Source organism: Lithobates pipiens, unplaced genomic scaffold (assembly GCF_037356315.1).
Source record: "Lithobates pipiens isolate NorthernLeopardFrog02 unplaced genomic scaffold, aLitPip1_a1.2 Scaffold_8, whole genome shotgun sequence".
Lineage (NCBI taxonomy): Eukaryota > Metazoa > Chordata > Amphibia > Anura > Ranidae > Lithobates > Lithobates pipiens.
Genome location: NW_027507903.1, coordinates 460,998,395 through 461,025,690, shown reverse-complemented (window position 1 = coordinate 461,025,690; position 27,296 = coordinate 460,998,395). Strand labels below are relative to the sequence as shown.

The 27,296-nt window shown below is 43.2% G+C and overlaps 1 protein-coding gene and 1 pseudogene across 6 annotated transcripts in view; one reads left to right on the top strand and one right to left on the bottom strand.

The window, feature by feature from the left end:
• TSPAN9 (tetraspanin 9) overlaps positions 1–27,296 on the top strand; it is a 575,797-nt gene that overhangs the window by 177,713 nt on the left and 370,788 nt on the right. The gene's annotated exons all lie outside the window — the stretch shown is intronic.
• On the bottom strand, positions 20,043–20,517 carry LOC143962227 (frataxin, mitochondrial pseudogene; annotated as a pseudogene).

Here is a 27,296-nt window from a genome sequence, read left to right as displayed (position 1 = left end):
TTCAGGAGCAGTGATTTTAATAATGATTAAAGTGAAACAATAAAATTGTAATATTCCTTTAAATTTCGTAGGGGGGGGGGTGTCTATAGTATGCCTGTGAAGGGGCGCATGTTTCTGGTGCTTAGAACTGTCCCTGCACAAAGTGTCATTAATGCAGGAAAAAAAGTCCTTTAAAATCACTCGCAGCTATTATGAATTGTCGGCTCCGTAATACAGAGAACACTCATTGAAAGTCATTGATAAAATAAACAAAATAAATAAATAAATAAAAAAGCGTGGGGGTCCCCCAAATTCAATTACCAGGCCCTTCAGGTCTGGTATGGATATTAAGGGGAACCCTGCGTCAAATTTAAAAACAAAATTGACGTGGGGTTCCCCCTAAATATCAATACCAGACCCTTCAGGTCTGGTATGGATATTAAGGGGATCCCCGCGTCAAATTTAAAAAAAAATTGACGTGGGGTCCCCCTAAAAATCCATACTAGACCCTTTATCCGAGCACGCAACCTGGCAGGCCGCAAGAAAAGAGGGGGGACGAGAGAGCAGCCCCCCCTCCCTCCTGAACCGTACCAGGCCACATGCCCTCAACATTGGGAGGATGCTTTGGGGGTCTGTGACCCCTCAAAGCACCTTGTCCCCATGTTGATGCGGAAAAGGGCCTCATCCCCACAACCCTGGCCGGTGGTTGTGGGGGTCTGCGGGCGGGGGGGCTTATCAGAATCTGGAACCCCCCTTTAACAAGGGGACCGCCAGATCCCGGCCCCCCTGTTTGAAATGGTAAGTGGGTACAAAAGTACCCCTACCATTTCACAAAGAAAGTGTAAAAAATAGTTAAATAAGACAAACACACTTTTGAAAAATTCCTTTATTAAAAAAAAAAAAAAAAAAAAAAAGATTCCAGTGGTGGTAATCCACTCTTGCTATCCAGCGATGGACGATCATCTCTCTGGGGTCCAGCGATGGCTGATCTGAATCAGCGCAGCGAATCCATCCATCTTCTGTCTCCACAGAGGAGACACTGTGGGGATTCCGGCGGCGTTTGTTATATCCGGAGGGCGGGGCCACCCGTCACCTGACCCCGCCCCCCTCTGACGCAAGGGGAAACCCGGGCTTCCCCGTGACCTATGGATGACCCTGCCCCCCTCTGATGTAACGGAAACCTGCCTGTGTTACATCAGAGGGGTGCGGGGTCACCCATACGTCACGGGGAAGCCTGGATTTCCCCTTGCGTCAGAGGGGGGCGGGGTCTGGTGACGGGTGGCCCTGCCCTCCGCATATAACAAACGTCAGGCTGCCGGAATCCCCGCAGTGTCTCCTCTGTGGAGACAGAAGATGGATGGATTCGCTGCGCTGATTCAGATCAGCCATCGCTGGACCCATCCGTCGCTGGATAGCAAGAGTGGATTACCACCGCTGGAATCTTTTTTTTTTCTTTTTAAAAAAGGAATTTTTCAAAAGTGTGTTTGTCTTATTTAACTATTTTTTACACTTTTTTGTGAAATGGTAGGGGTACTTTTGTACCCCCTTACCATTTCAAACAAGGGGGGGGCGGGATCTGGCGGTCCCCTTGTTAAAGGGGGCTTCCAGATTCTGATAAGCCCCCCGCCCGCAGACCCCCACAACCACCGGCCATGGTTGTGGGGATGAGGCCCTTCTCCACATCAACATGGGGACAAGGTGCTTTGAGGGGTCACAGACCCCCAAAGCATCCTCCCAATGTTGAGGGCATGTGGCCTGGTACGGTTCAGGAGGGAGGGGGGGCGCTCTCTCGTCCCCCCTCTTTTCCTGCGGCCTGCCAGGTTGCGTGGTAGGATAAAGGGTCTGGTATGGGTCTGGTACGTCAACTTTTTTTTTAAATTTGACGCAGGGTTCCCCTTAATATCCATACCAGACCTGAAGGGCCTGGCAATTGAATTTGGGGGACCCCCACGCTTTTTTTAAAAAAAAATTTTATTTTTTTTTATCAATTACTTTCAATGAGTGTTCTCTGTATTACGGAGCCGACATTTCATAATAGCTGCGAGTGATTTTAAAGGACTTTTTTTCCTGCATAAATGACACTTTGTGCAGGGACAGTTGTAAGCACCAGAAACATGCGCCCCTTCACAGGCATACTATAGACACCCCCCCCCCCCCCCCGTACGAAATTTAAAGGAATATTACACTTTTATTGTTTCACTTTAATCATTATTAAAATCACTGCTCCCGAAAAAACGGCAGTTTTTAACCACTTGAGACCCGCGCTATAGCCGAATGACGGCTACAGCGTGGATCTCCTTTGCCTATTGACGTCGTCCTGTGCATGAGCGGCTTGCGCGCCCCCTGAGGGGCGCGCACGCTCTGTGATCGGCGAGTCTATGAGACTCGCCTGATCACGATCCGAGCAAGGGGTCGATCCCGACCCCTTATCACGTGATCAGCTGTCAGCCAATGACAGGTGATCATGTGATACAACGGAGCCGGTAATCGGCTATTATTCCTCCTCGCGCTGACAGCGCGAGGAGAAAAAAAAAGAGCCGATCCCCGGCGGCCATGATCGGGACATCAGTCCCAATCACGGCCAGCCCTGCCAGTGCCCGCCTGCCCCCTGCCAGTGCCACATCAATAAAAAATGTGTCCCCCCCGTCAGTGCCACCCAGCAGTGCCTACAGTGCCACCCAGCAGTGACACCTAGCAGTGCCCACAGTGCCACCCAGCAGTGCCCACAATCTGCCTCAACAAAGGTGCTGCACCCCAGTGCCACATATCTGTGCCCATCAGTGTCATCTACCAGTGCCCAGCAGTGCCCAGCAGTGCCGCCCATCGGTGCCCAGCAGTGCCACCTATCAGAGCCACCTATCAGTGCCACCTATCAGTGCCCATCAGTCCCATCTATCAGTGGTACCTATCAGTGCCCCTTAGTGCCACCTATCCGTGCCACCCATCTGTGCCACCCATCCGTGCCATCTTATCTGTGCCCATCTTTGCCCATCAGTGCCGCCTTATCTGTGCCCATCGGTGCTGCCTGATCTGTGCCTATTAGTGCCGCCTTAACTATGCCTATCAGTGCCCACCAGTGCAGCCTATCAGTGCCCACCAATGCAGCCTATCAGTGCCCACCAGTGCAGCCTATCATTGCTCACCAGTGCAGCCTATCAGTGCCGCCTCATCAGCGCACTTCAATGAAGGAGAAAAATGACCTGTTTGCAAAATTTTATAACAAACTATTAAACATGATTTTTTTTTTTTGCATCTTTTTTTGTTTGTTTAGCAAAAAATAAAACTCCCAGCTGTAATTAAATACCACCAAAAAGAAAGCTCTATTTGTGGGAAAAAAATGATAAAAATTTCATTTGGGTACAGTGTTGTATGCCCACGCAATTGTCATTCAAAGTGCATCAGTGCTGAAAGCTGAAAATTGGTCTGGGCATGAGGGGGGTTTAAGTGCCCAGTAAGCAAGTGGTTAAAACTTTTTTTGCATTGATACATGTCCCCTGGGGCAGGACCCGGGTCCCCAAACACTTTTTAGGACAGCGACTTGCAGAATCTTTTCTCTCTGTCAAATCTTTTTTCTCTGTCGAATATTTTCTCTATATAAGACTAATAGAGTTAAGGTTAGGGCCGGTTCACACAGCGAGGCGCGGCGAGGCGTCTCCGACTTACCTCGCCGCGACCTGCGGGGAGCTCAGCGGCGACTTGCAGAGGACTTCTGTATAGAAGTCAATGCAAGTCGCCCCCGAAGTCGCCCCGAAGTAGTACAGGAACCTTTTTTCTGAGTCGGAGCGACTCGAGTCGCTCCTCTCAGAACGGTTCCATAGTACTGAATGGGGGCGACTTGCGGGAGCGAGGCGAGGCGAGCCGTGTCGCCTCGCCTCGCCTCGCTGTGTGAACCGGCCCTTAGGCACATTCGACCACAGGTTCTATAGACACTCCTATTCTATATCGAACTGTTGTAACAACGAAAACAAAAATAAAGCATTTATTTATGTCGGATCTTTCATTTTTCGGATTCTGTGCTTTCGTTATCGTTTATCAAAACGAAAACGAAAATAGCTGAAATTCGGACGAAAATGCATTCGGATGAAAACAAATGCACATGTCTACTTTATACAGTGTTGCAGAAAAGTCTAGAAGAGCCAAGGCTACAGCAACAGTTGGGTCTTGTGTGTAATCCATCATATATCTTCTTACAGCATGTTTGATCATTTTGCCAGATTTTTGAAAATGGAAATTCAACATATTAGCATGAATGTTTTAAAGGGTGTTACATGTTTATTTTTTACCATTTTAAATGTATTCAAAAATCTTTGTTTTTCAAATAAACATGTCAATAGATTTCCATCAAGGGACACAAAGAAAATATATTGAAAAGCTTGCATCCTCAGAACCCTAAACCTGCAATTTATCCAAAAAAGGTTTAGTGAATAAAGTGAAGCCGTGAACACTTTAATCATTAGGTAGAAGCAAACTGCTAATTAAACAGATGAAATAAATATATGGGAAAGGTTTTACCTGCCAAAGGATTTGACACCTTAGGCCGCGTACACACGGGTGGATTGTCTGTCCAACTTAGTCCGCTGAACCGTGTTTCAGCGGACAATCCGCTCGTGTGTGGGCTTCAGCGGACTTTTTCAGCGGACTTTCTGACGAACAAAGTCTTACGTAATTTCCGAAATTTTGTCCGTCCAAACTTGGTTTCAGCGGACAGTCCGCTCGTGTGTAGGCAAGTTGGACGAACTAAGTATGGCGCATGCTCAGAAAGGATTTACACGGTCGAAGGTTGCATTGCAGTGTATAGGACGTCGTTTTTCTAGTCCCGTTGTACGTGCTGTACACGTCATCGCGCACGCTTTCAGCGGACTGTCTGCTCATCGTGTGTGGTCAAGTCCGTTCATGCAAATTTTGAACGGACTGTCTGTCGGATTGTCTGACGAACTTAGTTGGGCAGACAATCCGCCCGTGTGTACGCGGCCTAATTTTTCCTTTTTTGTCGTTCAGTAACATTAAAGCTGGCCATACACAGACTGAATGAAAAAAATCTTGCTTCTTTTGCCTCACCAGTCTGAGCTTTGCTGTATATGAACTAAATACCAGGTCATATTCAGGTGCTTACGCTGCATGTATTTAAAAAAATATATTAAATTATGTATTAATGAATTCAAAGCATTGGTTTGTAAATTTTATAGCTACTTAAAGTTCAGCTTTAAAGGGGTTGTAAAGGCAGAAGGTTTTTTTATCTTAATGCATTATGCATTAAGATAAAAAGCCTACTGTGTGGAGCAGCTCCCCTCATCCCCCTAACACTTACCTGAGGTCCCTTTCTGTCCAGCAATGTTCACGAGTGTCTCAGCCATCCGAGATTCTTATTACTGATTGGCTGAGGCACAGCAGTGGCGCCATTGGCTCCCACTGCTGTCAGTCAAAGTCAGCTATCCAATCAGGAGCCACAAGTACACAACAGGGGCAGGGCTGGATCGGGCTCCTTGTCTGAATGGACACAGGGAGCTGTGACTCAGCTCGGGTGTCCCCATAGCAACCTGCTTGCTGTGGGGGCACTGAACAGGAAGGAGGGGCCAGAAGCACAGAAGAGGGACCTGAGAAGAGGAGGATCGGGCCGCTCTGTGCAAATTCGCTGCAACAGGTCAGGTATATAAAATGTTTGTTATTTTTATAGGAAGAAAAATTTGACTTTACAATCACTTTAAAGGCATAGTTTATTTTTTACCCCCCCCCCCCCCTCAAAAAAAGCAAGATCTTTTTCTGATTGAAACCCCTGCACATGCACATTCTCTTCCCTGATGCAGTAGCTCTGAGTTCAGCATTTGAAAGCTCGCTCCTGTGAAGGTGAATGGTAACAGCTGGGCCTCAACGTCCTTAGCAAACATCATGGGAGTTTTCCAGCAAGGCTTCATGAGGCAAGGCTTGTTTTTATCTATCAATGCCCAATACCTGCATAGGCAGTTTTTGGTAAAGGTGAACTAACCATTTAATTTCCCCCTGCACATGATCGGCCATTCAAAGCAAAAAAATGCTTAAGCGGTTTTAAACTTCACTTTGTGATTTTTACCTACAGGTAAGCCTATATTAAGGCTTACCTGTAGGTAAAATGAATATCTCCTAAACCTGCACGGTTTAGGAGATATTCACCCTGCATGTAGCCGCTGACATCATCGGCGCATGCACTCTGAAGGTCCGGCTTACCGTGCGAGTGACATCATTGCGGCTCTAGCCCTTCAGAGCACCGGAGCCCGCAATCCCGAATGAAAGGACGGGAGAAAATAGCCTCTTAGCAGTGACCGGGCGCCACTGAGAGTGCTTTATTCTATGCCTTGCATACTAGCATATTATGCCTTTATATTGCAGGGGTTCTTTTTCCCTAGGTTTACAACCGCTTTAACTAAACTAAGTGAACATTCACTTTGCTATGTGAACGTTTTTTTGTTTTTTTTTACTCCTTTATTAAATGATTATCTAATAAATATAAAGAAAAAAGATGAATTCCCTTGAAAAGCTTAAACATTTACGATGATTAGATAATGGTCATCCTTTGCCTGTTCGTCTTTATGAAAACCGCGATACGCACTGAACTCCCCACTTGCCTTCCAGCTGGGTTGCTCACCGATGTTATTAATTGAGGCATCCAACTGTGCTATCACAGCCAACTGCATTGTAATTAATTTGCTCTAGAAGAAGGATCAAGGTGAAGTATTTTAAGATAATTGCGTGAAGGCTGTAGTGACCACAAATTAAATTGATTTATACTGTATAATGTGAATTCTCAAGCACCGTTACCTAACCACTCCGCGGGTTAGTTCATAATTTTCCTGGACACAAACTGATATTACAGTAGACTCCTGCTGACCGTCTAGTCTTTATAGTGAAATGTCCCAGATTTTACTGGTAGGTAACTAGGCAGAAGATATTTAGGAGCCATTCATAATTTTAAAGAGATTCTGCCGCAGATTATAAAATGAAAGAAAAAAACTGCTAAAAGAGACAAAGATAGCAAAATCTTCAGCATCGGACACTTCTGGGTATGTCAGATGCATGCGTTCTCCATTGCGCGCTGTAGTGGGTGTGGTTCCAGCAGGCGTGGATGCAGGCATTATACACATCCAGAACGTATTCATGCTAAAGATTCTGTTGGCGGTTTTGCTCATCAAGAGAACAAAAAGTGCAGGACCAATTGATGGCATAGCTAGGCATAAATGGTCTTTTGCAGTCTTTTTTTTTTTTTAAATACCGTATATACTCGAGTATAAGCCGAGATTTTCAGCCTCTTTTTTGAGGCTGAAAGTGCCCCCCTCGGCTTATACTCGAGTCATCGCTGTCTGCCCGCTCGATCAGCGTGTCGAGCAGACAGACAGCGGCCATTCTATAATTCAAAAGCCGCGCCTCCGGCGCCGCCTTCGCCTGTGATAGGCGGAACACTGAATTTCCCAGCAGCCTGTGTTCCGCCTATCACGGACATCGTATCATCCTCGTACTACGGACGAGGATGATACGATGTCCGTGATAGGCGGAACACAGGCTGCTGGGAAATTCAGTGTTCCGCCTATCACAGGCGAAGGCGGAGGCGCGGCTTTTGAATTTTACAATGGCCGCCGAGGCGCCGACGAAGAGGGCACGGGACGGAGGCAAGGCACGGCACGGGACGGGACGGAGGCAAGGCAAGGCACGACACGGGACGGAGGCAAGGCACGGCACGGGACGGAGGCAAGGAGGCAAGGCACGGGACGGAGGCTCGGGACAAAGGCTCGGGACACAGGTAGGCTGGACACACACACACACACACACACACACACACACACACACACACACACACACACACACACACACACGGATGGAGACACACACACACAGGGATGGATGGATACACACACACACAGGGATGGATGGATGGATGGAGACACACACACACAGGGATGGATGGATGGATGGATGGAGACACACACACACAGGGATGGATGGATGGATGGACACACACACACACAGGGATGGATGGACGGACACACAGGGATGGACGGACACACAGGGATGGACGGACACACAGGGATGGACGGACACACACACAGGGATGGACAGGCATGTCTCACCCTCGGCTTATACACGAGTCAATAAGTTTGCCAGTTTTTTTGGGGGTAAATTGGGGGCCTCGGCTTATATTCGGGTCGGCCTATACTCGAGTATATACGGTAGCTTGATAAGCCTTTCTTTACCTGCTACAGTGGACTGAATTTATTATTTTTTTATTCATCTGCAGACTTATTATTAAAACAGTGCACTAAGGCCTCATGTAAACTGCCTCATGATAAACGAACGTTCAGAGTCAGTTGGATGCTTTTTTCAGCTGCCCTCAACTCATCCAATGTTATCTTATGTGTGCATGTACACAGGTTCGTTTAATGGCGTTTTCAGGCAGCTGCGTTTAGAGGCTTTTCTTTGAAGGCAAAAAAATGAGTTCAGATGCCGAAGTTTCTGGCGTTTCCGATTCCAAACGCACCTAAACGCAGCTAAATGCGGTACCGGCGTTTAGAAGCGTTTTTAAAGGTGTCCTATTTTTTTTACATTACTTAAAAATAATAGCAAATGAAAAATGAAAAAAATATTTAAAAAATTTGTCAAAGGTGGCAATGGACATTAAAATGAAAAAGAAGGTGAAAGGTGGCAACAGACATGCGAGTAAAATTAAAAAAAAATATCAGGGAAACTACGCAGCTGTACATACATGTTGGAAAAATATCCTACAGACATGCACAGCGCAATCAATGGATGAGTCCGGTAGTGACGAACTCTGGTCCTCGCACACAATTTCCGACATCTTTCCAGCCTCATCAACAGCAACTTCAGGAGCATTTTTTTACATATGCTCATCCATAGTAAAAGCACCGAAATTGAGGTAGATACAAGTACATTGCTGCTCTCTCAGCGGCTGCTACTCACTCTGGTCTCACAGAATGGCCAAAATAGTTAAGTAATACAGTTTTTTTTATACTTTGGTGCAAAACATTGCACATGGCCTTGTGAGGCATTTTGGCTCCACAGCATTGAGGACTTACCATACCTGCTTCCATCTGTGTCAGCCCAATACTAGGACTATGCAAGCTGGTTTGTTTGGATGGCTTTTAAAGATACAGACCCAGTTGAGGGACAGACATAGGACCTACCTATCCCTGGCCCCTTGTGGGTATTGGCGGGAACCCTGAGACAGCTTTCTTGTTTGGACGGCTTCCATTCCTGTATCAGCATACCATCATATGCCATTCATGCTCCTAACTGCACCTAATATAGCAATCTGTGACTTACCTGTACCCTTTGAGGAATTTGATAGTGCTCTTTTTTTTTGCATATTGTTGCACCCCTAAGGAAACATTTAATGTGAAACATGTTGGGACAAAGCACTGCAGTAACCCTTTCCACTTACCCCGTGTCTGGTTGAATATACTGTATTCTTAATATCTAATATTATGTTAGTAAAAGGAAGGGGATGCTTTAATATCATGGGGCTGGCGTTTGTCTATATGGTTTTCTGATTTCATGTTTTTACGGGGGTTTGTCAACCCAAATTCCTTTTAACGAATTTTCTAATAAATGTGATTCTTTTTTAACAATGTCGTTGGCTGTATTACTCTGATAGAAGATTTCAACATCTTTAAAGTCCCATTTTGTTTGGATACTCTTTCTATAAATTTTGTCTGGGCATTTAGGCTTTAAAACAAACTATTGGAGAATGTTCTCTCACTTCTGCAAAGGTTTTGTACCTTTTAACCTATCACTTTAACCTTCATTCACCTAGGGCAGTGATGGCGAACCTTGGCACCCCAGATGTTTTGGAACTACATTTCCCATGATGCTTCTGCACTTTGCAGTATAGTGGAGCATCATGGGAAATGTAGTTCCAAAACATCTGGGGTGCCAAGGTTCGCCATCACTGACCTAGGGGAAAAGGACACAGGTCACCCCAGCTGCCTCCTGGGTGATGTCTACATCACATATCCTGGGACTAATGTTTTTGCTGTGGCTCGCATGCGTGGCAAGAAATTCTGCACATGCCCACATGCCTCTTTCTGCCAGGTATTGCAGCTGATGGAGACTCGGCAGCACGTCTGCTTGTGGCAATTTCCATGCATTTACACACATTGCTCATGTCATGCAAGGCAGACGATACAATTAACCAGCGACACAAGCACACAAGAACCCCCATGCATGCGCTGATGTGCTGCAGGTCTTTGCTTCTGGTCATGAAAGGATTAACATTAATAAACTGAGCAGAAAAATAATAATAGGGAGATCAGTTCTCAACCTAACATTTTTCAAAGCACAACAACATGGGTGTCTCTTCTTTTTAATGCATTGTGGGAAGTGGGGGAGGCACATCATTGTATTTCATAATGCGAACAGAATAGGAGTTTTCAGACAAAAAGTGTTTGGATGCCTGAATATTGCACCTATATAAGCTTGTTGAATATCATATTCCAAACCATGGGCATTAATATGGAGTTGGTCCCCTCTGCCGGAATGTTTTTGCCAAGATTTTGGAATGTGCATGTGTCATTCAGACAAAAGAACATTTGTAAGATGAAGTTCTGAGGTTGGATAGTTACATAGTCAGTAAGGTTGAATAAAGACACCAGTCCATCCTGAGAGAGTGTGGGTGCGTATCTACAATTATCCCTAATTTATTTAAGGTACCCATATAGCACCTTCAGTTTACGCAGCGCTCCACACGTACATTGCTCCCTACCCTCAAGGAGCCCACAATCCAAGGTCCCCAACTCACATTCATATACTAGGGCCAATTTTGGACAGAAGCCAATTAACCTACCAGCATGTCTTTGGAGTGAGGGGGGGAAACCGGAGTACCTTCAGAGGAAACCCACGCAGGCACAGGGAGAACATGCAAACTCCAGGCAGGTAGTGTCATGGTCATGATTCAAACCAGCGACCCTTCTTACTGCTAGGTGAGAGTGCTACCCATTACACCACTGTGCGACCCTCACCACTGTGCTGCGATGAGAAGATCTGGCTTGCAATCTGCATTTAAATTGATCCCAAACGTGTTCAGTAGGGTTGAGGTCAAGTCTCTTTGTAGGCCACTCATGTTGCGCCCCACCAAACCCATCAAACCATGTCTTTATGAAGCTGGCTTTATGTACAGGATCATGATCAATCTGAAACAGTAAAGGGCCTTCCAAATTGTTGCCACACATTTGGGAGTGTACAATTGTCTAAAATATCTTTGTATCTACAGTACATAGATAGGTGTCATGGTCCACAAACATTTGGCCATATAGTGGATATACTTACAGTATGTGCCTGCTACATCCCAGTGATGTTACTTTAAATAGCATAGCTTGGTGACAGCTTAGTTTAAGCTGATCATGTTCACATGTATATCCAACAATAAAAATGTTGAAGTGACTATGGATTCAATGTAATCTCAGGAAATACTGTTATAATGTATCATGGTGGCATAGGTTCATGACAAGTTCACAGTGTTAAATGCTCATACCTGACATATTTGATCTAGTATCAGATTATCAGTGTTGCTTGCACACGGGATTTGTAACCATTAGATGGAAAGTATATTTATGGCTGTGAAGCTGGTAAAAGCCTGACAATAGATAGACGGTATGCATTGAGAAAAGGGGAATCATGTTTTATTTTTGTGCAGTCAATTGCAACATGCAAAACATGATTTTTATTTATAGATGTAAAGGCTAACTCCACCTTAAAGGGGTTGTAAAGGTAAAAGTTTTTTCACCTTAATGCATTCTATGCATTAAGGTGAAAAAACATCTGACAGTGCCTGCGCCCCGAGCCCCCCCGTTTTACTTACCTCACCCCTCGAAAGTCTCGCGCTCGTCCCTGACGTCCTTTCCACCGTTCAGCCTGGCCGCTGATTGGCTGGAGTGGATGGATGGAAAGCAGCGCAGCCATTGACTCGCGCTGTTGTCAATCACATCCACTGACGCGGAGCGCCGGGGGGCGGGGCCGTGTGATACAGCAAGCAGCTATAGCCGCCGGCTGTATCACGGGAGCACGCCCGCAGATGCTTCTCACCATGCGAGGGAGCTCGCATGAACGTGAGAAGCATCTGCGGGAGGAAGCCGAGACAGCCACCGAGGGACCCCAGAAGAGCAGATTCGGGGCCACTCTGTGCAAAACGAGCTGCACAGTGGAGGTAAGTATAACATGTTTGTTATTTAAAAAAAAAAATAAAATCACTTTACAATCCCTTTAAGACCATGTTACACCCCTATTTAGGGATGACGCTGTGCTGGGGTTCTCCCCCACAGCTGCTGTCAGATTGGAAATTGGTATGGCTGTTTGGCTTCTGCCTGCACATCTGCGTCAAAGCGTTTGTTACCCCAACACTTCATATTCCTGATATGTGCCTGCTGTATGTACCATGTACTTGTATGAAAAAGTATCCTGTTCTCTTTTTCATGCTTCTTTTGTGTGGGCAGGGGCAGTTTGTACGATCTCCAGCCTCCTGTCTCTACATCACAGGAAGCCTGAGATTACGAACGCTGCTCCGGACCTCAGTGATTCAAAGGCTCCCGTTTTTACCGTTTGTTCGTGAATCCTTATTCTGCTTTTTCAGAGAACAAAACATACTATACTCTTGTCTCTAGAGATGGGAGATTATCTGCAGGTGCACGCCATGGCACCCCAAATATGTTGATCAGGCATACAGGGGTGACACGAGCGCACATCCTCTAAATCTGCTAAACCGATAATGTCTTTGCAGGGTGAACACATCCCCACGATGATCACAGGGGTCCTTAGCTGGCGGACATATCACCACTCTGCAAACACGTCTCTACATCCCCAAGGAGCTTTCCACTACCAAACGGATCTCAACCAGCGTCAGTCTGCGCCAGTCGGCTCTTTAGAGCCGGCTGCGGGAGTACCAACACTGGGAGACACTATGACAATACATATTGAAATACATCTTCATAAAATTTCCACAACAATATCTATACAAAAATGTTTTGCCTTTCATTTCTATTTTAAATGCAATAGGTTGTTTTACAAGGTGATCATTTACAATCACTTTAATTCACAGTGATGTGTAAATGAATGAACTACAAGTCCCATCAACCACTGCGGCATCACTAGTCTATTGACACTTCCTCAAGGCATACAGTACGGACAATGGACATGTCCCTGGTTACAAAGACCACAGAGTTCGAATAAACAGAAAATTATTGGCTCTATTTTTTCTAAATGTTGTCCTTTCAATAAAAACAATTGAGATTGGGTAGAAAGTTTAGTGCAGCATAACACCATTGGCAGTAAAATAGTTCCTTTTGTGTGGAGATGTACACATCAGACCAACCAAACCCTCCAAATAAGAGTCATTTGGAGGCTATAAATATGTAGTACGGGCTAAAGGTGGAGTTAATCGACCTTTAACCTCCACCCAGATTTGTGTTCACGATTTGTCCATTAGCCCTGTAATGAACTGCAGCCTTGGACGTCACAGAGCTCAAGGCATGATTCTCTGTATTTATCCTGAAAAGGGATGAAGGATCATCGCGTACTGTTCTGGCTGTGACCAGCCGCGATTTAAATAGCAGTTACTGGCCGGTTCTGAGTACTATGTACCCTTCAGCACTTCCTGAACCATCTTCTGTATCTGCTGCCTCTTTGAAGTTAGCAGAGAAGACAGCTCTGGGTTATGTAAGATATTAGTGTACATTACAGCAAACAGCACACTTTGCCTTTGGAGCAATCAGTCTGTGTCATTTACTTTTAAAGATTGCTGATTCTTTCATACACATGTTGGCATGGGCTTTTTATGTGTCGCCCGCATTTGGACATGAAGTATTTTTCATCATGAGACATTTTTCACCCGTGTTTGCTCTTGCATTCTCTAGTTAAAAAAAAAAGAAAAAGTAAAGTATGGTGGCATGAGCACGCCATTAAAGTTGACCTAGCTTTAAATGTATTTTTCTTGTTAAGTACGTGTATGCTGAGTACTGTATAAGCGTAACACTTTATTGCAACTCACACATTTCACTGTATTTATCTGTATTTCTCTCCCAAAGGATAGGGCGATCTTTGAACAGGCATCATCCAGGGTCACCAATTGACCAATTAATTCCTGGACTGAAATGCTGACTCATAGATGTCATATAAATCCTGGTACCTGTACAGTCCAGGACTGCATTCACAAATGTCTGACATACATCAGCCCTTGCTGCAGCTTCTGACTGCGGAATTAGAGTAAGGGTTCTTTCATACATACGGAACCATTCAGGTCCACCTGTCAATTTTTCATGTGGACCTGAACGAACGCTCCATTCGCCTCTATGGATTGACGGATGTCAGCGGTGACATGTCCGCTGACATCTGATCTACTCCGATGCGTTTAAAACAGACGAATGGAAACCCTATTTTCCATCCGTCTGGTGGATCAGCTCTAATAAAAATGGACAAGTGGTCCGTTTTCATTCGATCCCACATAGAGGAGTGAGGAGCTCTGACAGGTCCATCCCTGCACAATGTGCAGAGATGGACCTGTCATCCACCAGCTCAGTGGGGATTAACAGATCGATTCCTGCTGAGCAAGCGGAGTCCGTCAAAAACTGACATATATGTGTGAGTTACTACAAAGTTACAGTGTTTCAGTCTGATCACTGAGGAAGATGAGACTGAGGAAATGTTTCCTTCTGCCTGCAGCAGACTGCTGGCATCATCTCAGCCTAGTCTAAGTCGCTGGACTGAGGCTTAAGAATAACTTTTTAATGAAAAAAGTATAGATTTTCTATAGAAAAATGTACTGTCGCTTTAAATTGTGAAATGTCAGGTATTTTTTCATGTAGACTTGTTAAATTAGTGAAAAATTCACTTTAAGATACCCTAAGAAGGGCACACATGAGCTTTGTGACCTTTGCAGAGGATGTAGAAAATTTTCATTATGCAAAATGACCTCACCTAAGTGAATAAGTTGAAGACTTGTTGACCTTAATGACCTTAGGTCACAGGTTTTTTCACGTTCATGATCAGATAATTAGCGTGAACATAGCTTCACCTCATTACCTTAAAGTGGTTCTAAAGGCTCAAGGTTTTTTTAACTTCATGCTTTCTATGCATGAAGGTAAAAAAACCTTCTGTGTGTGGCAGCCCCCTAATACTTACCTGAGCCCCATCGTGATCCAGTGATGTGCACGAGAGCCTTGGCTTTCTTGCGGCACTCCCTACTCATTGATTGAGATGGCATCTGAGCTATTTGCTCCCACTGCTGTCAGTCACAGCCAGTGAGCCAATGAGATGAGAAAGGAGACGGGGTTGAGCCACAGCTCTGTGTGTGAATGGACATGCAGAGCAGCCTTCTTGGGTGCCCCCGCAGCAAGCTGTTTGCTGTGGGGGCACTTGGCAGGAGGGAGGGGCCCTGAAAATAGGAGGAGCGGGGCTGCTCTGTGCAAGCAGGTAAGTATAAAATGTTTGTTATTTTAAAAAAAAACTAAAAACTTGCCTTTAATATCACTTTAAGGTAAGTGCACACTTTGCAAGGTACATTCTCTACTCCTATAGTAAATAAATCTCTCTGGTCTTGGCAAAAAGTTCAAATCAGTCAAATTCAATACAAAATTGCAAAAAAAATCTCAAAACTTGTGCTAGTTAAAAAACAGTGTCGTTTTTCTTTAATAAACACTAGCAGTCACATTTTTTATGAACAAAATCACTATGTACAAATTTTCCTGAAATTTATAACTTTGACAAATTAGAGGCGGACTGACATGAATCTTGGTGATGTTCGCTCATAATTTGCAGCCTCAAGTCTCAAATGAAAGAATGAGGGGAAAAAATTGGAAATGGCAACGGAGTAAGTCATGCTGATGGATGAGTCCCTGCAGTGAGAGGAACGTTTGCTTGTCCTGGCATAGTTTCAGCTGAATTTAAAGGCTGATCAGTGTAAAACCGTGGACCTCCCATGTGTCGGAGTCAAAATATTTTTTGGAGCACGTTAGAGAAACAATGAAGGCATCAAGGGATGAGTTCATCAGAGAATTTTAGAGCATGTGACTTTGGAGCATCTGATATAACAGCTATGTTGTTCAGAGCTACAAACCAGATTTGTCCTTTTGTGGTAGGTAGTGACAGTGCAAAGATTCAGCAGTAAATAAAATGGACCTTCTACACCCTCTAACTCCTTACTCTAATTCTGCGTACACACGAATGGAATTTCCCACAACAAATGTTCGATGTGAGCTTGTTGTCGGAAATTCTGACCGTGTGTAGGCTCCATCGGACATTAGCTGTCGGAATTTCCCACAACAAAAATTTGAGAACTGGATCTCAAATTTTCCAACAACAGGATCCCTTGTCTTAAAATCTGAGTGTCTGTAGACAATTCCGATGCACAAAATTCCATGCTTGCTCGGAATCAAGCAAAAGAACCGCACTGGCTTTTGCACTTCATTTTTCTCAGCTCGTCGTACGTCTTGTAAGTCGCTGTGTTCTTGACGTTCGGAATTTCCGACAACATTTGTGTGACCGTGTGTATGCAAGACAAGTTTGAGCCAACATCCGTTGGAAAGAAATCCATGGTTTTTGTTCTTGGACAATCATCTGTGCGCGGCATTACTCTCCTTGCGCTTATGCCCTGTACACACGATCTGACAAAATCCAACGGTTTTGTTGTTGGAAAGTCCGATCGTGTGTATGGGGCATAAGACTAAACCTACTTCCACCCCCACTCTGAGCCTATTCTATCTAACCCTGTAAAGAGAATATGTATGTACTTAACTATTCTGAAGCTGCCCCAGTCTGGTCAAATGATCAGCTGTCAATGGCGACTTCAATGTAGAGGAGGGATAGCTGGCAATGGATGCCCCATAGTGAGCCTATGGGTGACATAATCTCACAGGCATTTGCAGCCACTGTTGTTGATCTCTCCTCTACACAGAAGCCGCCACTGGAGAGATCATGTGACTGGACCGGAACGGCTTCAGAATAAGTAAGTATAGACATCTTTTCTTTACAGAGTTAGATTGAAAAGGCTTAGAATGGGAGTGGGTGTAGGTTTTGCACTGAACTTCCACATAAAGAAAATACAAATTGTAAATAACATACAGTGATCCTGGGATTGGCATACACCCCCTGAGATTTACCCAGCAAAGTGTTTTTAGAGTTCTTCTTTAATTGCTAAGGGGTGCTTTCCTGTAGGGAATACTTAGCGGTATGTTTATTGTTAGGGAATTGCCAGAGTTATGACGTGTCCTCAAAGCCTGGCACTAAGAACAAACTTAAAACCAAGGCATGACACAGGCCATGGATACCAATGACATAGTACAATCATAGAGGCTTTAAATGTGATGGGTCTAAAGAGGTGAAACAGCAAACCACTAAAGAGCCATGAAATATAACATATCCTTAATACCAAGGAAATGTGCATGTTATGGGTTCCAATACAAATAAGAAAGTAGCAGGCTTATTCTTCATTTTAGGCAGTTATGTCAATCATTCTATTGTGCCCCCGTGGTCAACTGTGAAGCTAGCTCTGCTGCTTTATAGCATAGATACAGTCTATAATACAAAGCCAGTTGGCCAGCTTGCATACTTGTCTTTAAGGAGGTGGGTCATGTGATATTGTCATGAACATGTTGCCGAATGAATATCAGTGAATAGTCTGTATCGTATTGACTGTGGAAAACACCCAAATGTTCAATGTTGGATTATGCATATTAGATGCTGTAACACAAGAACTCTGGGCTGCAAAAAGATTATGTATCATTGATTTCCTTCTTCTTATGGATTTCATTCATGTCTCTTCTTAATTTTACAAAAATAAATAAAAAATATGTAAACAACTATTGTATATACATTCTACTCTTTTGTCCAAAGTAAATTTGGGGGATATATCTCTTTTACACTGACACATTTTATGTGTGGTCTTTGCATAGAGTGTAACAATGTAATAAAACTGTATCAGGTAGCGCTCTTTATTGGTAGGTTTAGTTATTAAGGCGTTGTACCTTATTATAGCAGCAACCGGTCACAAAGTTTACACTTATTCATATGTAAATTATTCATATAAATGTAATCAGAGATATCACATAAGAGCAATTCATTTAATTTAATGATCACAGTTTATTGATAAGATCCAACATTTAATATCCCAGCGTCGTAAAAAAACGAATATTTAATAATAAGACTGTATGTGCTGTGACATAGGGGTAGAGCCCAAAGACGTAGTGTTCCCTTTTAATTTGGAAAATCTTAGCCTCTAACATAATTTAGTGCACAACAGTGAAAGAAGTCTGTTTGCAGAAAAAAAACATTCCTAAACCCTTTTAACACCCAGAATAAGCTTTTAAATAATTGTCAGGTCTAGGGAAATCCCTGCTAAAAACAATTCATCAGGGGTCAGTAGGACAAATACACTGTACATTGGAAGTCTGTAGAAAGATTACCCCCTTTACAATGGTGGTCAGAATGCTCCCTATACACACAGCTAAAAAAGTACATTGGCGTTTCTCTGATGAATAGTCTTATCCCCAAAACTATGCAGACATCATCAGATGAGAGGTCACGAAGCCACAGCTCAAGGAACCCCTTCCAACTTCCGAAGGACCCCTAGGGTTTCACAGAAGCTTGGTTGAAAATGGCTGGTCCAAAGTGTAAATATAGCCAAACAGATTTGGATAGAATATGGAAGTATTAGAACTAGTACCAGAGGTGAGGGTTACTTTTCTACTTTTTTTTTTTGCAGCAGCAAAGTTTTGTGTACTAACATGCCATTCGAGAAATTCTAAAGCTTACTTTAGAGCTTACTGCAAAAATAATAATTCTTAGTTACTTTTCCTTTTATAGCAAGACCAATTGTTTCTACTATAGGTGTTTTTAAAGCGGACCTTCAATACTTTTTATAATTTTCCATCTATTAAATCTTCTGCTCTTGTTGCTTTAACTTTGAATAGTAAAACATTTTTTTTTTCTGCCAGTAAATACCTGTCTGGTAAAAAGCCTAGGCTTATGACATCATGCCCGGTCCCAATCTCACTCTCGTGAGTGTTTGCCAGGAAGGGAGGGGGATTAGTCAGAGGAGGGCCAGTGAGAGCTGCAGAGCTGGTGGTGTGCCTCTGTGTGTCTGTGTAAATCCAGGAAGTGAACAGGCAGCAGCTTCAGCTGCCCACAGTTAAAATGGCTGCAGCCAGACTTAGTGGAGGGAGATTTCTGCAGCATATTTGGCAAGTACAAAATCATAGTATATATAAAATAATATGCAAAGTGGTTGGAGGCTTCAGAATGGAAAAGATGTTTTTATTACAAATTATGTGAGTAGACTGCAGTTCCTCTTTAAGGACAAGACCATTCATGTCAGTAAGACAGCAAAAAAAAAATGCCCCCCTCGTGTTGCTAAAACAGAGAGTAAGTCAGCGGAAATAAAAACATATATGTATAAATAAACAGTATGTTGAGAACATTGAAGAATATCACACAGAAAATGTAGGTAGTAGTCATAGTAGTCATTAACAGAAATATTACACTGCTGAATTTGTGTCATCCTGCACATAATAAAGTTGCTAGATCTAATTTGGTATGCAAGGGAAGGTTTTTGCTTCAGTTAGGGCTAGTTTAAACTTACTTCAAAACATGGCTTTGGACACAATTTGCTAAAGCTTTCTGAAGGCTAGTCAAAGCTCCTGTCACCAAATAAAATGGTTAGCTTATAGTCCTGTTTACACCTTGCTTTTGCTTGGTGCTTCGATGAGCCTTTGGTGGGGCTTCAATGAGCCATTGGTGGGGCTTCCATGAGGCTTCAGTGGGGCTTCAAGCAAGCTTTGCCGTAGACTTCTATGGAAGTTTAGAAGATGGTTTTAAGCACAACTAAAGCGACATGGGGTATACTTTTTGAAGCAAAGCCAAAGCAAAGCAAAGCAAAAGCAAGGTGTAAACAGAGCTGTAAGCTAGCCATTCTATTTAGTGACAGGAGCTTTACTAGCGTTCAGAGAGCTTTAACAAAGCCTGTCCGAAAGCCTTGTTTTGAACCAAGTGTAAACTAGCCGTTAATGTGTGTTGAAGCTGAAGCAAGTGTAAATGAGCCCTTACTGATAAAGGGACACTCCATTGTATGAATACACCCATGTTGTTCCTGTCCAGTCATATTGCTTTGGTCCGCTTGAGGGAGATGATAGCCAGATATGTCTGGTGTCTGTTTATTGATCAGAGAGGTTCCAATGTCACTACCGAGCTTTACTGTAAGCGCACTATTCACAAATGAGACATCATAGTTGACAGATGTAAAAGGCTGATCAGCCAGGTCCCCAAAGAACTCAGCAATGGCATATAGCATATCTGCTGCCAATCTTTCATCTAATGCACTACTGCAAAGTTCCTGCTCGTTGCATATTAGAATGTTTGTGCAGATATTCTTTATTAGTTGATAGGGAAATATACATATATATATCTGTGTATGCGGTCCTCACACACGCTGCTACACACAGCCTGGAACCACAGCTTACAGGTCTTAGCTGCCCGAAAACCAGTGAGAGCTCTCAATGCCCTGCATACAGCCCACATTGTGCCTGGAGCACACCGTGTCACATGTACCCACACCGGTGTCCCTCCCTTTCTTCTAGGGTTACTTTTCTAATGGGAACACCTTTTCGATTAACAGCTGTCTAAAAAGGAAATTCGCCTCACTTTGTAGAGATTTCTTCTCTCTTCTAAGCCCTTGTACACACGGTCGGAAATTCCGATGGAAATTGTCCGATCGGACTGTGTTGTCGGATAATCCGACCATGTGTGGGCTCCATCGGACCTTTTCCGTCGGAATGTCCGACCAACAAAGTTTGAGAGCTGGATATAAAATTTTCCGACAACATGATCCGATTGGACTTTGTCGAATCGTTTGTAGAGAATTACGATCGAACAAAGTGCCACGCATGCTCAGATCAAATTACGACACCAAAGCTATTGGCTACTAGCCACAGCGTAGTCCCGTCACAACGCGCAAACATCATCACGTTCCGAACGATCGGATTTTCCGACAACTTTGTCCGACTATGTGTATGCACCACCACTTTCTCTATCCTTCCCCACTTTACATTAAAGTAGTTCTAAAAGCAGGAAGTTTTTTTACCTTCATGCATATCATAAAAAAAAAAAAAAAACCTTCTGTTTGCAGCTTCCCCCCAGACTCCCCTAATACTTACCTGAGCCCAGTCTTGATCCAGCTATTTGCATGAGAGCCACTGCCTGGCTGGTTTAGACACTGCTGCTGTCAATCACAGCCAGTGATGAGTGGGGCGGGGCTAAGCCCCACTCTGTGTGTCTTATGGACACACAGAGCGGGGCTCAGGAGCAAGCATGCACAAGTGCCCCCATAGCAAGCGAGCCCAGAGCGCCAGTGGGGGACCTGAGAAGGGGAGCATTAGGGTTGCTTTGTTCAAAAACATCACAAAGAGCAGGTAAGAATAACATGTTTGTTATTAAAAAAAAAAAGAAAAATTGTACCTTTAGTATAACCGTTTGCCGACCAGCAGTTGTATTGCGGCAACATGACTGTTCTGTGCGAATCGTCGTCATGTTAAGTTGCTTCTATTGGTGGCCACTAGGGGCGCGCACCCACTGCTCGCCCCCGGAGCCAATGCGAGTGCACGGCAGTCGCGATGATCGACGGGCTCTCGCGATCGCTCGTGACACAGCAAGAACCGGGATCTCTGTGGGGAGAAGAGACTGATAGTGTGTTCATACAAAGTATAAATAATAAATAAATTGCGGCGCTCACCATAAAAGAATAACTAATCAATAGTAAACTGAAAAATATATATAGAAAGTGCAATGAGTGTGAATCACCTCACAAAGTGCAAATAGTGCAATTAAATAAATGCAATTAAATAAATACAATTCAGGTAATTGCTGCAATAATCAATGTGCTCATATAATATATATATGCCCAAAAAGAAAAATGCAAAATCAGAGGGCATAAACAATGTGCAAAAAACAATATTAAAAGACACAGTGAATCTGTAAATCATAAATGTTCATAAATTCCCGTTCGTGCAGATGCTTTGTGAACTATAAACAAAGTCCATGCATAAAAGTGCCTTCCGCAGTGTATACTAATCCAGTGATTCAATTCAGTGCCAAGCCAGTGCACCACCTGTTTCCCCAGCCTCTCACCTCCAATACTTGATACAGAAGCACAATTTAAAAGCCAGAGCTATTTCCTCCACAATCATCCAGTGGTTAGTATCCAGCTGACTTTTTCTTTCCCTGGTTCTCCACCTCTCACATAAGTAAAGAACAGAAGGACAAGGGGGCTCTCATGTGTAGTATCCAAATAAAGCGATTTTAATAACAAACAATAGTAACTTACAGTTCAGTAAATGACAACGAGTAGATATAGCAACAATCCGAACTTCCGGTCTCGGCCGCGACCGGAAGTAACAAGTGCAATACCACAGCTCCTTCCCTGACGCGTTGCGTCACGATCACATGACTTTTTCTTTGAAAAAGTCATGTGATCGTGACGCAACGCGTCAGGGAAGGAGCTGTGGTATTGCACTTGTTACTTCCGGTCGCGGCCGAGACCGGAAGTTCGGATTGTTGCTATATCTACTCGTTGTCATTTACTGAACTGTAAGTTACTATTGTTTGTTATTAAAATCGCTTTATTTGGATACTACACATGAGAGCCCCCTTGTCCTTCTGTTCTTTACTTATGTGAGAGGTGGAGAACCAGGGAAAGAAAAAGTCAGCTGGATACTAACCACTGGATGATTGTGGAGGAAATAGCTCTGGCTTTTAAATTGTGCTTCTGTATCAAGTATTGGAGGTGAGAGGCTGGGGAAACAGGTGGTGCACTGGCTTGGCACTGAATTGAATCACTGGATTAGTATACACTGCGGAAGGCACTTTTATGCATGGACTTTGTTTATAGTTCACAAAGCATCTGCACGAACGGGAATTTATGAACATTTATGATTTACAGATTCACTGTGTCTTTTAATATTGTTTTTTGCACATTGTTTATGCCCTCTGATTTTGCATTTTTCTTTTTGGGCATATATATATTATATGAGCACATTGATTATTGCAGCAATTACCTGAATTGTATTTATTTAATTGCATTTATTTAATTGCACTATTTGCACTTTGTGAGGTGATTCACACTCATTGCACTTTCTATATATATTTTTCAGTTTACTATTGATTAGTTATTCTTTTATGGTGAGCGCCGCAATTTATTTATTATTTATTGTTTCACTAGTAGTGTGGAGATCACTATTCTTGCAGGCTGCTTCCACACTTTAATATGATTTAAAATTTTTTTTCTTTTTGGTTTGTTACACTTAGATTAGTAAGGTGAAGCGCACTAGTACCCTCTAATTATATATTCATACAAAGTATGAACACCGATCTATCTCTTCCCCTGGCTAGTTCCATCCTCCCTTCAGTTAGAACATACACTAGGGAACACAGTTAACCCCTTGATCACCCCCGAGTGTTAACCCCTTCACTGTCAGTGAAATTTTTACAGTAATCAATGCATTTTTATAGCACTGATCGCTGTATAAATGCCAATGGTCCCAAAAATGTGTCAAAATTGTCCGATGTGTCCATAATGTCGCAGTCATGATAAAAATCGCAGATCACCGCCATTACTAGTAAAAAAAAAAAATATAATAATAAATATGCTATAAATCTTTCCCCTATTTTGTAGACGCTATAACTTTTGCGCAAACCAATCAATATAGGCTTATTGCAATTTTTATTACCAAAAATATGTAGAATACATATCAGCCTAAACTGAGAAAAAATTTGCTTTTTAAAAAAAAAAATGGGGATATTTATTATAGCAAAAAGTACAAAATATTGTGTTTTTTTCAAAATTGTTGCTCTTTTTTTGTTTATAGCGCAAAAAATAAAAAACGCAGATGCGACTAAATACCACCAAAAGAAAGCTCTATTTGTGGGAAAAAAAGGACGTCGATTTTGTTTGGTTACAATGTCGCACGACCGCGCAATTGTCAGTTAAAGCGACGCAGTGCCGAATTGCAAAAAATGCTCTGGTGATTCAGCAGCCAAATCTTCTGCGGCTGAAGTGGTTACAACAAACAGTTTTGTGGTTTTACATACATTTAATAGTGGAACTTGAAGACAAGATCAAGATGGATGGGCAGGAATTGGGGTAAAGCACTTTGATTTGGTTTGGTTTTAGATGTGTATATCAAGTGCTACAAATCTTCACTGTCATGGCCAAGCCTACACATTAGAGTCCTAGACGTCTATGGGGCTGGAGACAGTCCCATAAAAGTCTATAAGGCTATAATGTACAGGTGTTGCCGGAAAAGTGAAGACTTACATGGCTGAATGTAAACAAACAGCCGTGAGTTTGCACCTGTAGAGGGAGAGAGTGAGTCAGGTTAGGTCAGGGAAAAGTATATAACGTAGTGCAGAGTATATAATACAGCTTATTGAAGTGGTTAAGGGGAACCCTATGACAGAATTAAGAAAAAAAACAGGACCTTTGGGTCTGGTATAGATTTTAAGGGGAATTCCATTCCAATTTTTTTTAAAAAAAGGCGTGGGGCCCCCCAAAATCCATACCAGATCCTTATCTGAGCAAGCAGCCTGGCAGACCAGTAAAGGGGGGGGGGGGGGGTGAGCGAGCGCCCCCCCTCTCCTAAACCATACCAGGCCAGTTGCCCTCAGCGTGGGATATATATATATATATTTTGGGATATTTATTATAGCAAACAGTAAAAAATATTGTGTTTTTTTTCAAACTTGTCACTCTTCTTTTGTTTATAGCACAAAAAATAAAAACCGTAGAGATGATCAAATACCACAAAAAGAAAGCTCTGTTTATGGGCAAAAAATAATAAAAATGTAATTTGGGTACAGTGTTGCATGACCATGCAATTGTCATTAAAATTGTGACAGCGCTGAAAATTGGCTTGGGTAGGAAGGGGGTGAAAATGCCCTGAAGTGGTTAAAAAAGAAAACAAAAGTGTCCCGCAATGTAAATCCACCATCAATCACGCCACCCGACAGCCCTGAAAAATAGGAAAAATTTAAAAACTCCACCTTCCGCCGAATGCTCTCTCCTCGATTTGACAGCTCTTATATAGGCAAGGGGGCAGGGCCAGCCAGTGATGTAACCGGGTGACCCCGTCCCCTTGTGACATTATGTGTCATCATGTCCCCCTCTCTTTCCTGGCCTGCCAGGTTGCAGGCTCGAATAAGGGTTTTGAGGGGTACCCCACGCCAATTTTTTTTTACATTTAGGCATGGGGTTCCCCTTAAAATCCATACCAGAATCGAAGGGCCTGGTATAGACTGGGAAGGGGACCCTATGCTGTTTTTTCCATCTATATCACCGGGAGCCAACAATACATTACATACATTACAGCCGCGAGCAAGTTTAAATTACATTTTTTCCCTAGAAATTTCATTATTGCTGAGGCATGTTATATACATTGTACAGATGCGCCACTTTAGAGGCAAACTAAGCCCCCCCCCCCCCCCGGCACAATATATAAAGGAATATTTCAAAATTGTAAAAACATTTTTTGCATTGATGTCCCATGTCATGTCCCATAGGGCATTACCCGGGTCCCCATTCACTTTTTATGACAATAACTTGCATATAAGCTTTCAAAATTAGGACTTTTGATTTTGTATGTTCGTGTCCCATAGACTATAACAGGGTTCACATGTTCGCTAGAACTTTTTGCTTTTCGAGGTGTTCTGTTGTGAACCGAACCGGGGAGGGGGGCTTGTTGGGTGTTCGGCCCATCCCTAATTGAGACAAAAAGTGCAGTAAGGCCGGGTTCACACTATAGCGATGCGGGAACGCCGCGAACCCTGTTTATATAATTCAGCCATACTATCTGTATGGCTGAACTCGCATCGCTACGGAGATCGGATGTGATTTGCTGTGCGAATCACATCCGGATCTCCCCCCGCAGCGGTGTGAACCGGGCCTTAAACCCAATATTTTGAGAAGTCTCTAGAATGGGAATGGGAGAGAAACCTTCCAAGACTTTAGTTCAGGTGATGCTGTAGCTGTCTAAGAGGAGATTCTTCTCACTTCGACTATCAATTTCGTAGCTACAGTACAGTAAGTAAAGGCAAATGTCCCTTTTCATAGCTGCAGAATATACTGGGGTTGATTTACTGCATAGTGGCCAATCAGCTTCTAATGTCAGCTTGTTGAATTAAGCTTTGACAATAAAACCTGGAAGCCTATTGGTTTCTATGCGAAGCTGCACCAGATTTTACATGCACTAGTTTTAGTAAATCTCCCTCATTGTTTTACTGGATGGTGTCGCACAGGGCAGAGATCTTCACTGTCAAGTAGAGTTGTTCTAAGGTTGCAAATATAGCACAACAAAAAAAAAAGCCTACGTGTAATTGACTTTATATCTCTTGCATTTTCATTTAATTTACAACTTATATACTAGCGTAAAGTTGTTTTGGCAGTTTTTATTGTTTGAAAATAAGATGCTATAAGCAAAACTCCGTCTTTAACGCGGTAAATCAGTTTTTCGTCTTGCCTGGACAGATTGCTTTTAAAACAACAAGTCTGTTTTACTGATGCATTTTATAGGCTTCATCATTAAATGTTTACAGTTTAATTTTTATTCCCAGATGAAAGATTAGCTGCTATAAATGTGTTATTTTAGGCATGAAAGGGGTCTATGCTTCACCAGCTGTTATTCGGTCATTCTTCAGTAGCTCACTCACATGTTTCAAAGTGTACCTGTCACACGTGCAAAGTACAAGTTGTAGATGCACACTTGCCTTTTTGCGCTTGCCAGGACACCTACGATTATTACATGCCCTTTAACCTTTTCGAGATCACTTGACCAATACCCTGCTGGCATTTAGTCATGTGGTAGGGAACTGAAAACAAACATTTTTTTCAGACCTGGGTATACAACGTCTATGACAGCTAAGTGGTAATGGGCAGCAGGATAAATACATTATATTGAAGGCTCTTATAGGCTGTAGAAAAACAAGGAAGAAGAGAAGCTTAAAGTGGATGTAAACCCTATTCATGAAATTTGAGCTGGACACATATATCTGTAGTGTTTTCTTATCTCTCTCCAAAGCCCTAAGTCCCATGGCTGTCTTCTGCTCCGTTCTTCCGTTATCAGCCTGATAACTTCTTACAAGTTCTCTGACACGTGATAAAACCAGCCTGAAATTTGTGTCGGGATGGGTGCTATAAATAGATTAGCAGAGAGCTGGTCAATTCACAGCACAGCTCTGCAAATCTCTACCTATCAGGAGAGGGGGTGTGTGCCTTTCCTCCAATAAGCTGCCTCACAGTGTCTGGCAAGACT